The 12,116-nt window shown below is 42.3% G+C and overlaps 1 protein-coding gene across 4 annotated transcripts in view; it reads right to left on the reverse strand.

Annotated features, from left to right (window-relative positions):
• The window catches only part of NEK11 (NIMA related kinase 11), a 177,354-nt gene that overhangs the window by 71,813 nt on the left and 93,425 nt on the right, over positions 1–12,116 (reverse strand). The gene's annotated exons all lie outside the window — the stretch shown is intronic.

Raw genomic sequence — 12,116 nt, forward strand, 5'->3', positions numbered from 1 at the left:
GAGAGTAATGGACTAGGCCCGTGTGCACATGAATCCTCTGGAGAAAGTGATGAATCGTCTGGAGTTGGGCCCGAGTGTCTACATCCCTGTGCTTGGGGTGATGGAAACGCTGCTGGTCCATAAACCACACTTTGCTTGGGCATCAAGAGACAGAAACCACTGTTTTACTGTTCCCGGCCACCAAGTATTTGACAAGAAGTGAGGTGACAACTGAGACTAGAACAAAGCTGAAGAATTTAAACTGCTCTCACATGAAGCCCCTGCCTCTGTCTTGTTTGGTTTTGGCTGTATTTCCTCATTAGCACAGGCACGCATGCATCAGAACACATTTAGCAATTTATTGCAGAGAGAACACCTTGAGAGCCATATGGGGTTTCCTCCCTGATGAAAACCTAGCGCTATTATTTCCTTTTCCTCTCCACTCTCCTGGAAAATGCTGGTTTCCCATTGGCAGTGCCCTCTGCTAACTGAACAGCTGGAGATGCTGGCTGGCGCTGAGACATTCTTAGCTCACAGTGTGAACGGGCACAGTTAATACAGCAAGACTGGCCAGTGACCACAAGCACATGGGGGAAATCCTCCCGCACTCATAGTGTGGGCATGGCACTTATTTGCATTTTTTTAATTAAAGGAAGTGCCTATCCTACACATCACTTTAAGCAAACTTCCCTGTTCCGACTCAGGAAAAGTTTCTATTGCAATGTTGGATTTTCCTGGGGTGACCTGCCCTTCTTTCTGGTTTGGAGAAAGGACTTCCTGTTGCATGTGATCTGGTCTTACTTAGAGAGCAAGGTAAACCCAAGCTTAAAAGGAACTCCTTTGTGGCCTATAAATTCTAGGAAAGCTTCCATTGATCTGTCCCAAAGCACGAAGTAATAACAGCACTCACGCACCTTTGTATGACCTTTCTCCATGCACAAAGTGCTTTCAAATATATTTTCTCACTTAAGCCTCCCTCCCTCACAATGAGGTGCGAGATGGGTGGCGTTATCCCCTTGTTGCAGACAAGGAACATAAAGTTTAGAGCTGCTTGACCTCTTAAACTTACCTTGAAAGTGGCAGACCCCAAACCATGTCTTCTGATTCTAAATCCAGTGCCCATTTGTGTTAAATCATGCTGACTACACCATTCCATTTGGCCATGCTCTGAAGGCAGCCACTCCATTTGGTCACACACGCACAAATACAATAGGATGTGCAAAAGGTCACATTAAGAAATTTTTGCAGCCTCTACCTCGTTTTTATATGCCAGCTCTTTCTCTTACCTTCTGGGTTTATTTCATAATTATACAGACATGGCTTACTCCAAGATTATGAAAATAGCCTCCATTATTTTCTTCTTAGGTTTATTTAATGTTTTATACATTTAAAATATTAATCCCACTGAATTTACTTTTGTATGTAGTATAAGGGTAGAAATCTCAAATTTTTTTCAAACAGATAGGGAATTGTTTCAAGATTAGTCATTTAGATATATTTTCTTTTCTCCACTAAATAAAAACAAACACATTTTCATGTATTAAATCACATACATAGTATTTAGGCAAGTTTCTGGATTCTTTACATTTTACTCTATTGATCTATGTAGTTATCATTGTGCATCTCTGTAAAGTTTTAATGACTGCTGATAGGGTACCTGAAAAAAATTAAAAGAGTTTTATATTACATAAAACCTAGGTATTTCTGTGAAAACTAATAATTTTCTACTCTATTATTTATCATAAATAATCATAGTCATTTCAACTTACAAAGGCCTTCAATATACTACCTCATATAATAGTCACCAAATCCGTATGAAACGTGTTCCCATTCAGTCATTAAGCAAATATTTTTTAAGCACCTTTTAGAAATCACTAACTGTGCTGGTTACTGGGTATTAAAATGATCAATACTGACAGCACCCCTACACTCAAGTTTACAGATCAACAGGGTGGATAAAAATTTCATGAATATGTAAATTTTACAAACAGCACGTCCTCGAATAACATTTTGCTTAGCATCATCTCATTATAACATTAATGAGATACCAGAGGAACTTAACTCATGTTTATATCAATTAAACTATGGTAAAACTGGTCTTGTTATAAGTCGTTTCACTTAAAAGTCACAGAACCTATTGACATTACATTAAGACTTATGTATATTTATATTTCATATAAATTTATGTGTATTTATATTTGTAGGCCAATAGGAAGATTTCTATTTTGTATCCTAAACACATATGTGCATGTTAATGGTCGTTTTGGCAGCCATGTAGAGATTGAACCAGTTGGAGGCCAGAGACTAATTGGAGGCAAGTGTAGCAAATATAAAGCAAAGTTCACAGTTAAATGGTCTGATAATTATTATAAAAATATCCTACTGAAAAGCCCCTAGAATCTAATAGAATCTAATAAATCTTGATAAAGGAAGAGATGCATATCCTATATAATAAAAGGGTAACAAATTGACCCTAATGGCAGAATGACCAGAACAACTGCTCGACCAGTCACTATGAGGCGAACTGACCACCTCTCGGTCCCTCCCCCGCCACTGGCAGGCTCCCATCACCCGATGGTGAACAGGGAACCAGGGGGGTGGATGGCGGTGGGGGGCGGGGCCAGCTGCCAGCAGCCAGGGAAGATGGCCCTGATCGCAGGCCAGGCCTAGGGACCGTACCTGCACACGAATTTCATGCACTGGGCGTCTAGTATGGAAATATAAATCTGGGCCCATCAATGCTGCTGCTGTGTGTTCACCTAGAAAACAAGAACTGTGTTCATTTCATCAGCACATTACGTGCCTATATCAAATGCACCTAAGTTTTCACAGGCCATTCAACTAAAAGTAATTTTATATCTTCCCAAGAGAAAATTAAACAAAATGGGAATATATTCATTGAAGAATGAAACTAGAGAAACTGAAATAGAGATTGCTATACATGTACTTTATCAATGTTGATGAAGAGCAATCCATCTAAAGATATGCTCTGAAATCCCATAGCACCCTACAGCCTGTGTCTGCAGGTTTTATGTCCCTGATGATAAAAGCTGAAACTCAACCTGTTCTAAAGGGTTGATTGCATTTTCTGATGATACAGCTCTCCAAAGACTATTTTTCTCAAAAGTTGAAGAGTAACACAAAATAATTTATCAGACAATTTGCATCTTATTCCAGCCAGATTCCTCAGTGATGAAAAACTGCTGTGCCTGGCGAGCGTCGGAGCCAGGCCTGTGGGTGATTGATTTAGAAACTCCCAAACTCTTTGGAGGTAAATATATAAGTAAGTGAATACACTTCACCACACAATTATCCCCGCAGGAGGTCCCTCAAACAATTTCAAGACCTTGCAGCCACCTACTTAGCACTTAAAATGATGTTGATTAAAGGATAGAAGTGCATCATCACAGTAAGACTGCAGATTTTTATGACCATTACAATAGCACAGGCAACATTATTTCTGCTTATTAATGATTTCACACCCATAAAATTCAAACTGAGTAGGGTTTTTACTGTAGAGCACCCTAGTCACTAAAGGTGCTCCTGCTGCTTCATTATCATTTCTTCCAGTTTATTAAAACCTAGAGGCCCAGTGCATGAAAATTCATGCACTGAAGGGGGGTCCCTCAGCCCGGCCTGCCCCCTCTCACAGTCCAGGAGCCCTCAGGAGCGGGAGGCAACGCCCCCATCACACCTCCGCTGCTGCCACGGCCGGCAGTGCAAGCCTCGGCCGGCCCTGGTTACCTGAGCCCTGGGCGGCCCAGGATGGCTGGACAGCCACCATCTGAGGCTTGCCTGTGCCTCGGGCCGGCCCTGGGCGGCTGTGGGGCTGAAGGGCCTTAGCTTTAGGTATAGGAGCTGTCTACAGTCTTGACAAAGAAGAGAATTTTTCTTGGTGCTAAAATAACTGGTCCAGATGGATATAATTAAGACCATAATTTGACAGAATTAACCAACCTGAGCGATTTTATATTTCTCATAAATGCAAAAACTATAGCAAATACAAGTTTTGTATTCCAAATCACACTTAATTCATATAGTGAATGTGTTTATAAGCTATAATCAGAAGGTCTCCCGGATGGTTAAAAATTAATTCAGAACCAATCAAAGACTTTACATATGTGGAACTTGAGAAAATATTGCAAGTTTCTTTGACACTGTAATTATTTAGTGAGAAACTGCTGTGCACTTTTTATGTTTTATGTACTTAGCTAAGCTCTTTGAATACTATCTAGTTTATTCCTCACTTAACCCTGAAAATTAGGTATTATTCCCATTACACAGGTGAGAAAACTGAGGCTTGGATTTTTTTTTTTTTTTGGACCAAGTTCACACAGCTGGTAAATGGCAAAAGCGGGAAAAAGATAAAGTCTGACTCCAAACCTGAAACAGCTTGTTGTTTGAAGTACAAAGCAGCCTAGTGTGTTTTTGTGAAATATGTATGGATATTCATTTAAAAAATTTGAACACATTGGAGGTATGGGTACTCTAAGTTAGAGAGAAGTATTGGATTATAGGCGGTTTATCCAAATACTATTTTTACTCATCCTAAGCATATGGAATGACGCAAATGAATGACTGTGGCTTCTATGGAGAGCTGCCTCTCAGAGCTCCTTCCAAGACCTTGCTGATCAGCGGCAAGGACTGCAGTGAGCTGACAGCTCCGACGGCAGCCTCTGAGGACCTGTTGAGCATTTGAGCTGGCAGGGATAGGAGGGCACAGCATTGCTGCCCAATGTGGGGCTCCTCTGTGGGAAACGTTTGATCCAGGATGCCCCACTGGGCTGTCAGGACTCCAGTGAAGTCTGAGGCTCTTCATACCCCTTCTTCCTGCTCACCTTTCATAGGTGTCAGGCCTGCCTCACAGTCTGAAGACTCTCTCTACCTACTCCTGATCCCACACCTTTACTCTTGCAACAGAAATTACGCTCAACACATCTCTGTACTTGTAACTCTGTCTTAGTGCCTGCTTCACGCAGGACCCAGCTGACACATAATCAGTAAATAAGTATTTTCACAGAGAGGCCCTATCAAGGCCACTAAAAAAAAAGAGTCATTTACCAATCAGTGTTTGCAAAAAAGGACAGGTGTGCACCTGTAACTCAGACTATACTTTATAAAACCCTTCACTCCCATTAATGTGTATATTTAGCAAATACATGAAGGAGTCTGGGAGAATTACTTTATGGTGATATGAGCACTTCTATTAAACTAAATATTATTCTACAGTTATTGCAGAAGAAGAAACCATATCTTTGCGCTGTTGGTGGCTTACATAAAGCGATTATTTAAATGTAAGGGTATCTACAAAGAAAGAGGCAATAGGTGGGGAACTCAAAAAGCATGCATGGAGGCTTTCTACTCCCATGCCTCTGAAACCCCTCCTTTATTTTTCACATTCTAGTATCCACCTGGACCATTCCGTCATTGAGCTTAGAGTCTAGGTGAGTGCTTTTCAAACTTTAATGCACGTATGAACCACTGAGATTTTGTTAAAAATTCATCTTCTGATCCAGTAAGTCTAGAGTGGGGTCTGAGAGGCTGCATTTCTAACAAGTCCTCAGATGTCAGTGATGCTGGTCCTCAGACCTGCCTTGAGCGACAGGGACAGCTGGTTGCTCTTAGCTGCTGTGCTGTGACGCCCATCTACACTGTGAGCACAGTTCAGGGTACCCATCCACGCTGAGTCGATGAATACTGTCAATATAACAGGAGACATACTTTTACTATAATAGCTACTGGTTGACTGTGAGCTGAGAGATCAAGGACTATAGGCGTACGGTTTCCTGAGAGTAAGAAGCAAGAGGTGAGGTATGGAATGTCCTCGAGATGGCTCCGAAGAATGGAGGAGTTCTGGAAACAGGTGAGAACATGGCCTGGGAACCTGTTAGCACAGTCAGCAAGTGATCCGTTCTCCTCACCAAAGACACAGCGCTAGTGGGGCCAAGGGAAACATTTTCAAAACCTGTGTTTTCTTAACCTGCAGTCACTTTCTAGTCCTCTGGAATATTCACAAAGATTAGTCTTGTGCAAAATGTGTAATTTCACAAATAAAAGAAGGCTAAATATATAACTGCAGATTATATGTTCATAAGCAACCACTTATACAAATTGTCAAATGATTATATTTTAAATGGGGTTCTGGGAAGGTACAGATAGAGGGAGGCAAGGAGAGGGGCAGTTAATTTAATTCTATGTTATCTGGAGCCAGAAAACAGGCTCTGTAGAGTTAAGCTGGGGAGAGGAGTTGGGTTTTTCACTGTTCCTAGATTCAAAAGAAAAATGAACCTGAGATATAAAAATAGTGAAGTCACTTTCTTCTCTGCAACCCAAAATGCTCTGGTGCCGTGAGAGACTGCAGGCGCCTGAAACTCAGCCACAAATATGCACTTTGCCAGATAACCTTTAACAGCACAAGGAAACTCCCATTCATCATTTTAAGCCAGAGAGAGAAAACCCAAACAAATCAAGGCGTTACCCGGAAAGGAGGATCACAGTCAGCTGTGGAGCTGGGTGTGCGGAGTTACACTGCATGTTCATAAACTGTACCCTTACACGTGGACGCCCATGTCAGATGAATTTATGAAGATCCAGTCCTGCAGCCTCATAGGCGAGCCTAACTGGTGAGCTACAAATGCTGGCACCTTCACAAAAATACTCCCTGCAGACAGACACAGAAAATAATGATTTTTTTTCCAGAATAAGTCCAATTCATTCTACTGCTCACACACAGACACCCTACTATGGAACATGACAATCATTTTGGATCTTTTGGTAAGTTTCCTATTTTTCTATTTTGAATATTTTTTTAGAAGCAAGAGAAAAAGAGAAACTGGAAAATGCTATTAGTTATGAATGACAAAAGGTACTAGATACCAGTGTTCCTTGCTGGAAATTTTTCCCTGGAGATGTGCTTTCAAAAAACGAAAGCGTTTGACAAGTGAATCTTGGAGATGCTGAGACTGATGTGGCCCTCACTGCCACAAAACAAAACATAAAGCCCCTTTAAGAAGATCAGAGAAGACAAATTTAAATATGCCACAAATACCTAAATTAAAGTCTGCCCTAAACACCAAAGCAAAATATTTCAATCACTCCTGTTACAAATTAGTATATGGATCAGAGGTGGTTATCTGCTGTGAAGCTGACACTATCTAATATTGCTGCATTATTTTGGTCTCCAGGGATGGGTGCAGGTGCCCTGTGTACAGCTGTGAAACTTCCCTGCATGGAAAATAATTTCATTGACTAAAGGAAAACCATCCATGGCAAGTCCAAAACGCTGTCTGAAGCATGCCTTATATGAGGTTTTAGTCTATTATAGTTTGTATTCTCTCTTACTTTAAAGCTATAATGGATGCTCATTTAATTTTCTGCTTAATTGATTAATTCCAAACCTGAAACACAACAGTCTGAGCAAGGCCACTTAAGGATGCTCTCTGCCCAGCCAGCAGGACCCTTAGTTTAATAATTACTGTATAGTTAGCTAAGGGATGGGCCATGGGATCACACCCAGCTCTCCCAGGTGAGAAACTTATTTTGAGAGGCCCAGGGGTGCCGACAGCCGATGCGCCGGGGACTGATTTCCTCTGATGCCTATTATGCCTGATTAGGACACAAGAGTGAAGTGGCTGGCTGGGCAGGTGTTATTCTGCATCTACTTCAATTTTTCATATTAGATATAGTCTTTTAAATTTCAGTTAGAGGCACCGACCCAGCTTGTCATGCAGAAGGAACACTCTAAATTATTAAATATGCCCCAGGGTGGAGAGTCAGCACATCTTCACGTAATATTAGATTTATTCTAATTATCCTCTGGAGCTCAGAAAATGAGGGAGTAACCGCAGAAGTAAATATGAGAGTCAGGTGAAGACACAAATATAACTCAGTGGGATATGTGATAAATAGGAAATAAAACCGCCACCAATTTATGTTTATAAATCAAGCCTTTAAGTTATCTAATGCTCTGGAGGAGGTGGGGCATCGAGGATACAGAAGCGGCATCTGGTCTCCTGTTCTGGGGGCTAACGAGCCAGGCAGATCCGCAGCTTCTCCGTCTGGGCCGGGCTCGGAGTCTGGGCTACCACTCCCTGTCCTTTAGTGCTCAGGCTGCTTTGATGGACACTAGTCCTTGGACACCTGATGGCACTGCTCCCTGTCATGCAGCACATGGTTTTGAGGTTCACACATGTTGTTGTATTTACTGACCGTTTTTCATTGGTAAGTAGTATTCTGTACATTTGTTTATCCATTTGCCTGTTGATTGACTCTTACCTTGTTTCTAATTTTTGGTACTATGCATAAAACTGCTAAGAACATTTGTGTCAGATCTTATAGACATGCTTTCACTTCTCCAAGGATCCAAGGAAACGATATACAAGTGGAATTGCAGTCCATAGATGTTTTCTTTTTTTAAAATTAAAACAACAAAAATATATCATTGTCTAACAGAGTTTAAATCACCTTATTTCCACTTGGACAAGTAAAAGGAAGAGATGATACCCCAAGTCATAGAGCAGCCCACAGTTGGAAAGGGCATGTGGACTTCCTTAGGGCAAGCAAAGTATGACCTTCTTGGGTCAGAGTTTTCTCCTAGCACAGAGAAGGGGCTTTTTAAAAAATAATTATTGATTTTAGAGAGAGGAAGGGAGACAGAGGGGGGAGGGAAGGGAGAGAGAGAAACATCAATGTGAGAGAGAAACATGCCTCCTATATTCACCCCAACTGGGGATTGAACCTGCAACCTAGGTATGTGCTCTGACTGGGAATTGAACCCACCAATCCTTTTTGTACAGGCCAACACTCCAACTGCGCCACACTGGCCAGGGCAGGGAAGGGGCTTTTTTGCTAAAGGAGTGGGTGAAAGGAAAATTAAGAGGCGACAGCTAATCAGGCTGTCAGGAGGCAGCAAGGCCTATGCCAGTGACGCCTCCGCATTTGCACAATCCAGTCAAGAGCCCTACTCTGAATGGGAGTCTCAGATTATTCCAGCTTTTCAAAAATAAAGCTATTCTGAAACTCAGCTGTGAGCTTCTGAGATAAGGCTAAAGTTCAATGAAGTGCCTGACAAAAATTAATAATGTGCAAGAAATCATCAGCATTACATATGAGGATTTTAAATATTAATATTTAAAGGGGAAATTTCTTTTTTTAATGCTTTATTTTATTTTATTTTTAATTAAAATTTTTTTCTTTATTGATTAAGGTATTATATATGTGTCCTTATCACCCCATTGTCCCCCAAACCCCCGCCCCCCACTCATGCCCTCACCCCCCCGGTGTCTGTGTCCATTGGTTAGGCTTATATGCATGCATACAAGTCCTTTGGTTGGTCTCTCACCCTTACCCCTCCCCTCCCCTACCTTCCCTCTGAGGTTTGATGGTCTGATCGATGCTTCTCTGTCTCTGGATCTAAAGTGGTAATTTCTTTAATGTTCTATTTGTGCTTTCTCATTTGATTATAATAGTTATCCGTGATTCTGGCTAGATTAAATCAGCTATAGTCAAGTAAATGCCTATTGGACGTAAATTATGTCTTACCCTGTCTTCTTTCCCTGCAACTAAATCCTTACATCCCAGAGGGAATTTTTCCATTCAACATCAAAGACTGATTAAACATTTGGCATAGGAACTTAAAAGTGGCTATGTAATATTATTTTACATGCACATGCTAGATAAAAAAATAAACAAACAAAAGAAACCTTCCTCTGGGTGCTGAAAGTTTGGAGGAAATCTTCTAAAAGCCAAAGAGAATTGGGGAAATAACCACTTCATGGTTCATCACCATGCCTCAGCGTCTCATGCCTCAGAGTCGCAGGATTAAGCTATGTGCTCACTCATCCTCCTGTAGTTGCTCACCATTCCTCTCCTCAGTGATCAACCTGAAGGTTCCATTTTCATAGTTCCCAGTCTCTCTTTTCAATTTAATATTTAAGAGAGAATAGAATTTAGAGAATACAAATTTACAGAGAGGAATAAATAAAGGAGAGGTTTAAAGTATTTTACAAGGAAATTGGCCCAACTGAAAGCACTATGTTTTTGGATCTTACGGCTTTTTATTATGAACATTCTATATGATGGTCAAAGGACTAGACTGGACCATTTCCAGTTTGGCTGGTATATCAATACATGGTCTACCATACTGACACCTCCACGACAAATTACAAAAGGAGAGGTAAGAAGGACACCAGCATGGGTCTTCCGGTAGCAGCCGGAACCTGTGGCAGGGCTAGCTGAGGGGTCATTTGGCTACTAGAGCTTACAGTGAAGACCTAGAGACACACACAGAGTCTCTGCCTTTTGAAAGTCTAATGCATTCGGCATGTTTGTGCTTCTTGCACATCTATTGCTCTTACCTACCACCCCCAAATTCAGACACTCGGATGGCCATGGAAGGGGCTGCACTAGTAGGAGGAGCTTTAGAGTCCTGGAACAAATTACTTAATGTCTTTGGCTTCTCGACTATAAAATGAGTAATAAGTATTTTTCGTCCTCACAGCCAGAGGCTAGGCCCAGACTTCTCGATCCTAGACTACCCACCCACTCAACATCCTTCCAGAGGCTTCTTCTTTACAGATAGCGCTGGCCCTGCCCTCCCACCGAGCAACAAGCCATCCAAATCATGGGCTACCCAATGGCCTAACTCTCAGTTTCATGTTCCTGGAAAGAAAGGCCCTGGAATATTTCTAAGCTTCCAAATTCTATTTGTGGAAAATAACAAGTAATATGAAAGAAATGACTGAAAGGAGTCGAAAATACAAATCCATCTGACATACATATTTGTTTGTCAATGACATCTGCTACCTGAGGGCTGCCACAGCACCATTTTAAAAGTTGGCAAATGCCAACCTAAAGGGCAACAGGCGCTAGTCTCCTTGCAGCTGAAGCCGGCCACACCAGCTCTCACGCCTCGATCAGGGAGACATCAAATGCCAATTTGGGCTGATGACCAACCAAGCCAGCTTTCACCACCTTCACTCTCACTTTGAGAAGAGAACTCAGTTACTGCCAGAGAGAGTGGCCATCCCGGGATGCAGCCCTTCTCATGGCAGAATGCACCTCACAGACCTCCAACTCCAAGGAGCGTGACTGGCCAGGGGCCCCGCTGCCGTGCTCTGAAATTCATCCCTGCGCTCCCCCAGGGGCTACCACGCCTCCCCACAGGCTCCTGCCAGAGTGCAGGGGTTACAGACTCAGGCCTCTGCTGGCTGGCTTTGCTTAAGGCTGGCTTCCTGATGCCGTGGCTGCCCCTGTCTGGCTAAGCAGACTAGTTCTCACCACCAAACTCCTCTCTTTGCACTTAGAATAAAACTCGAACCATGGTCTGATGGGTCTCAGCCTTTTCCCGCTCCTTTCCTATTTCCTTTTATGCAAGCATTTCCCCTAATAAGATTTTTGTGCTTTTAGTACAACTTGGCATCTGCTTTTCAGAGGTCCAGACTAATAGGTCCTTCATTCATTTATTTATCCACTCATTCATTTATTCAAGAAATGCTTATTGTCTATAATGCCCTGGCACTTTGTCCGAGGCACTGGGGAGAGTGGTACAAGAGTGAGAAGACCCTCCTGTCATAACCCTCCCCTTCAGAGCCATAAGCTGCGGCACGTTCTCTGGCTCTCACTGTGCCAGGCACTGGGCTAAGAGCGCATCCTGTGGGCGGTCGCATTGTTTTTCCCAGCAACCTTACAGGAGGTATTATTCTTGTTTCACGAATCAGAAGAGATTAAGTTGCTAGAGGCTTCCCTGATAGCCAGCCTTTTTACTCCCAAACTCTGGTTTTGAACCATTAGACTACGATGTATCTCCCGTATTGGGTGACAGCTCTGAGCACATTTTTTCTGGCAAGTGATTGCACATCTAAATAGTTGATTTTCCAAAGTCTGACTTCACGTCGTCACTTTAAATTTATGAGGGCCAGAAAAACCATTGACAGAAGAGAGAAACGGTGCTTCAGAGCACTTATAGTCCTGCACTGGTCTAAAGTCAGGTTAATGCCATATGGTTTAACCCACGAGAAGAGGTCCCTCGCCTGGTGCAAGTTTCACTATTACGGAGAAAATAGGAGAGCAGGGACTAACCTTGGCTTCTCTGCTTTCCATCCTGGTCACAGCCCACCTCTGACAAAACTGATGGAAGG

The sequence above is a fragment of the Plecotus auritus genome (assembly GCF_963455305.1).
Source record: "Plecotus auritus genome assembly, chromosome: 6".
NCBI classification, from domain to species: Eukaryota; Metazoa; Chordata; class Mammalia; order Chiroptera; family Vespertilionidae; genus Plecotus; species Plecotus auritus.